Raw genomic sequence first — 5,678 nt, 5'->3', positions numbered from 1 at the left:
TTTCCTTATTGATGAGTATGGAATTTTGGGTTCCACCCAGTTAAAATGTCATTTTCCTATTTACCTATGTTTAATTATTGATTTCTAATTTAACCCTTAGCAAATTTAAATGAAAAAAAAAATCCAAATTCTCACTTTCTTCGAATGTGAAAGTCTAAAGTATTGTCACTCAATTTGATGTTCTTACATAACCTACCTCCAAATTTGTCCAAACAGACCATTCGAAACACTACAAGAAAAAGTACCTACTATGACAGTCCTCTGTGTGACAGTTTTTGGTCTGGAGGCCTACAACAATAGAATCGTGATAGATTTAGTTTCTGTCATACACTTATGACATAGCTGTGATAGAAATATCGTTTATCAAGAAATTATGATATTTTGGTGATATAAATATCATATATCAAGAAACTATGATAGACTAGTGATAAATTATTTGGCTATCAAGAATGAAATACTAATTTTTTATATTGACTTTAATTACGTGGGTTTGACTTAATTTTTAAAAATATTATATTACTAAAATAGAAGTGAAACGATGCCGTCTTAGTTGTATGTTTCGCAAGTGTTTGAGGAAAATAGAAACATAAATAACAAAAAACAATTAATAAAACGTTTTGAAAAGTGTTCAGAAAATTTGCAAGCGTTTTTGTGGAATCTCAAAATCGATTAGCACACTTGCAGCAAACCCTCAAAGACCAGCCATAGCAAACTAACGACACCCAAACACCCATAGTTTCAAAATCGTTCTGGTTGTTTCACCGAATCGTCTCTCTTTGCTGCGATTGTCACTGAACCGTCTCTCTTTGCTGGGACGAAGTCAGTGCTAATCGAAACCCAAATTGGAATGAGAACAACATCCAGGGTACTTTTATTGACTTGAAAGAAACCCAATCGCTTACCGTGAAAGAAGACCCAAATCGTTGTTGCCGAAGTTGAAACCCTAGGCTTGACGGTTAATTGAAGCTTCACACCCACTGGTGAGTCATTGCTACATTTGCATGTATTTAATTTTGACTATTTATTCAACTTTTATGTAAAGTAGTAAATAATTTGTAAAAAATTGAAATGTATTTGCATGTATTGCATATATTTCGGTAATGAATTTACTAAATAATTTCCCAGGAAGATATAATGTTGTTAATTTTGAGTTCTGTTTTGAGTTGTAATCATGTATTGCATAATGTTGTTAATTTTTTTTTATTCTAGGTAATTCTGATTTATATTCATGTGCTTGTGTGTGATTTTTTTTTTTTCTAGCTATTTCTGATATTGAAGCTTCGTTAAGTTAAATGAGTGTTAGTGTATGAAGATGGTGATATTGGCCTGAAATGTCTATAACAAAGCCTGAGGAAGGATTCTTAGTAACTAATTTTGTTATGTAAAATTGAGGGATTCTCACCTCTCATTGTCATCTACCTATACATGTGGTGTTGTACCTATTTTGCATATGGTGGTATTGTTGTTACTGTTGTTGTCTTGAGTCGTAACATTTGCGTGTCAAATATAAATAGTTGTGATTGCTGCATAAACGTGACAATTCGATGTTCTTGATTTGTTGAAGGCATTGTATTAAGGTACTTGAAGCTTTTCTTTGTGTTTGCTTTCATTTTTGTTCTACTGATGTATATTATTTGAAGTTGTAGTTTATTATTTTTTCTTAGGCTTACTCATATGATTGATATAATTTATTGGTACCTTTTTAGCCCCCTTGAATCCAAGTTTTGGAATTCTATCAACTGATCATTCAAAATATATTTCAGTAATCAATATTGTTGCTGGATTTGTACCTGGAATTGGATATAGCAGCAGATTGTTGTGTTTAATCTGGTAAGTTCCATTTCTTATCCTCTATTATTTAACTTTTTGAAGTTGTTATACACTTGCTTAAAATTTACATATTTTTAAATTTATAATTATGATACTATGTAATGTGTTTGTTGTGGGGTCTGTCTTATTTATTATATTTATAGTATAGTAGGAGAGTGAACTTTTGAAAAGTATGAAATTCAGTTTATCAGCTTTCTTGGTTGCTATATTTGTAATTTTGAAATTTGTTTATGGAGCATGACCATGCTTTTCCATAAAGTAGGTTGTTCCTTTAATATAAAAGAGAAAACTATATGGGCCAAATTGTGTTTAATTTGAAAGGTCTCATGTAGGTTTAACTTTGTTTATTTCACATGGTGCTGTAACATTAGACAAATATTCTAAGTATGTACATTCTTTCTTTGTTTTATGTATATGTCAGGAACATTAATTATTAAGCCAGAAATGGATAAATCTTGTATTCAATGTAATTGATTGTCGACAGAATATGAAGAGGGTGTCCATAAATTTATAAATTTTGCTATAAAAAATGCTAGAGGCAATAGCGTCATTAGGTGTCCATGCCTTGATTGTGGGAATTTATCATTTGAAACACCTACAACTGTAAAAGATCATTTATATATGCATGATTTTGATGTGAAATACGACAATTGGTTTTGGCACGGGGAAGAGATTCGTAAGAGTCCTTCTCCTCAAAGAGAAAACCATTTTCAGCAACAAAATATAGAGTTTGACAATGGTAATGAGTTAGAAATGGTTAATGATGCTTATAAGGGTTGTTGTGGGGACCCTAACGCATTCAAAGAGTTGCTAGAATAGGCTGAGAAACCCTTGTACCTAGGATGCACAAAATTTACTGAGTTATCCTTTTTAGTGAAATTGTTCAATGTGAAGGGTAGATTTGGGTGGTCTGACAGTAGCGTTTCTGCATTGTTGAGTGTTTTAGCAGATGCTTTCCCTAAAAATAATGAAATTCCAACCTCCATGTATGAGGCTAAAAAGACAATGTCAGCTTTGGGCTTAGAATATGTTAAAATTCATGCTTGCCCAAACAATTGCATACTCTACAGAAAAGAGTATGAAGGTCTTTTTGAATGTCCTACTTTTGGGTTATGTAGATGGAAAAAAAAGGATGGTACTGTAGACCAATATAGGAAAGGGGTCCTGCAAAAACTTTATGGTATTTTCCTCCTATACCTAAGTTTAAGCGCATGTTTCAGTCATCCGAAACTGCTAGGGACTTGACTTGGCATGCAAATGAGAGGATGGTTGATGGTAAACTCCGACATCCGGCTGACTCACCATCTTGGAAGTTAGTAGATGAGAAATGGCCGATCTTTGCATCCGATCCTAGAAACCTTCACCTAGCTCTATCAGCTGATGGAATCAATCCACATAGCTCTCTTAGTAGTACATATAGCTGTTTGCCAATAATTCTTATTACTTATAATCTTCCACCATGATTGTGCATGAAACGAAAATTCATGATGTTATCCCTCTTGATATCTGGTCCTCAACAACCGGGTTTAGACATTGATGTGTATTTGCAACCTCTTATTAAGGATTTGCAAACTTTATGGGATGTTGGGGTGGAGGCATATGATGCCTACAAAAATGAGTACTTTAATTTGCGAGCTGTATTACTATGGACAATAAATGACTTCCCGACATACAGAAATTTAGCAGGATGTACTGTTAAAGGATATTATGCCTGCCCATATTGTGGTGTAGAAACACCAAAATGTAGACTTAAACACAGTGGAAAAAATGTATACATTGGGCACCAGCTTTGGCTTCCTCGTGGTCATAAATTTCAGTTCCAAGCAAAAGCCTTTGACAATAGTGTGTGTGATGAAACCCCTCCAAAACGATTAAACGGGGAAGAAATTTTTCAGTTGGTCGACTCTATTGATAATAGATGGGGGAAAAGCAATAGTAAAAAGCGTAAAAGTGCGAACAATGATGATCTCATGTGGTGGAAGAAGAAATCTATATTTTATAATTTAGAGTATTAGAAGCACTTGCTTGTGCGGCATCAATTAGATGTTATGCACATTGAAAAGAATGTGTGTGAGAACATCTACGGTACACTGCTGCATATTCCTAGAAAGTCCAAAGATGGACTGAAGTCGAGGATAGATCTCTTGGAAATGAAAATTAGGCCCACCTTAGCACCACAAGTTAAAAGAAACAACAATCGTACATGGCTTCCTCTTGCTTGCCACACCTTAACTAAGGAGGAAAAAGCAAGATTCTGTGCAGCTTTGAAAAGTATCAAGGTTCCTACTGGATACTCTTCAAATATTAGGAATCTTATGTCAAAAAAGGACTTTAAACTCCAGGGTCTTAAGTCTCATGATTGTCATGTTCTTATGCAACAACTTTTGCCAATTGCCATAAGGTGTGTGCTGCCCAAACATGTCAAATAAGCTATCATTAGGTTTTGTTTCTTCTTTAATTCGTTGTGTGCGACTGTGATTGACGTGACAATGCTAGATGAATTGGAGAAAAACATCGTAGAGACTTTGTGCTTGTTTGAAAAATGTTTTCCCCCTTCTTTTTTTGACATAATGGTTCATCTTACTATTCTCTTAGTGAGTGAAGTTAGACAATGTGGTCCCGTATATTTTCGGTGGATGTATCATTTTGAGCGATACATTCTAAAAGGCTATGTTCGAAACCGTAATTGTCTTGAGGGTTGCATAGCGGAGAGTTATATTGCCGAGGAAGCATTAGAATTTTGTGCAGAATACTTGGAAAACATGCCCACAATTGGGGTTCCACCTAGACATGTGCAGAATTTAGAAATTGACAAGCCCATGAGTGGTGGACAAATGGTGGAAGTTGATCAAACTTCATTAGATCAAGCACACTTGTATGTTTTGCATAACACTGAGGAAATTCAGCCTTATATAAAGTGATGCTATCTAACTTGTGTTATTTTAGCTTTATATTTGTCAGGTTTTTGTAGTTTAGGAACCTGAAAATTTTGCCTTTTTAACTGATTTTTAGAGAGCATGAGGATTGGTTACAACTTTGCCATCCACGAAAAAATGAGAAGTGGTTGCAAGATGAACTCAACCGAACATTTGCAGATTGGCTAACAGATAAGGTTTTGATAGCATTAGTTTAATTAATTCATTTTTTCCTTTCTATTTCGGTTTGTGCTTGTTTAACATTAAATTCCTGTCGATTAATAATAGGTAAATATGTTGATAGAGAACAGTCACGTTGTTACTCAAACAATCCGTTAGTTATCCCAAGGGCCTCGTCCTTATGTTTTCCAACATCCTGGTTATGACATAAATGGTTTTCAATTTGTTACAAGAGATCGAGACTTAAATAGAGTTACTCAAAATAGTGGAGTGTCATTGGTTGCACAAACAATTTTAGTCACAAGTTCAAAAGATAAAAATCATGTCACTTCTAACATCACATACTATGGAGTAATTAGAGAGATTTGAGATCTAGATTATGTTATCTTTAGAATTCCAATAATGAAGTGTGACTGGGTACATACCAGAGGTGGTGTTATAAAGGATAGACTCGGATTTCCTTTGGTAGACTTGCAACGAATAGGTCATAAATCTGATCCATTTATTTTAGTTTCTCAAGCCAACCAAGTTTTTTATGTACCTGATCAGCTTGATAAGAAGTGGTCAGTTGTATGCCAAATGCCTAGAAGAGGTAAACCCACACAAAGAAGCGAAGATGCAGTGGAATACCCTTCGTTGACTACTGAATTTCCAAGTGCTGATAACATAAACTCTATTGACGATGATGCTGCAATGTACGCATGAGACAGCAAAGAGGGAATTTGGATTGGACCTTGAATATCATTTCTGTGT

This window comes from Citrus sinensis, chromosome 6 (genome assembly GCF_022201045.2).
Source record: "Citrus sinensis cultivar Valencia sweet orange chromosome 6, DVS_A1.0, whole genome shotgun sequence".
Taxonomy (NCBI): domain Eukaryota; kingdom Viridiplantae; phylum Streptophyta; class Magnoliopsida; order Sapindales; family Rutaceae; genus Citrus; species Citrus sinensis.
Note: the sequence above shows the minus strand (reverse complement) of the source record.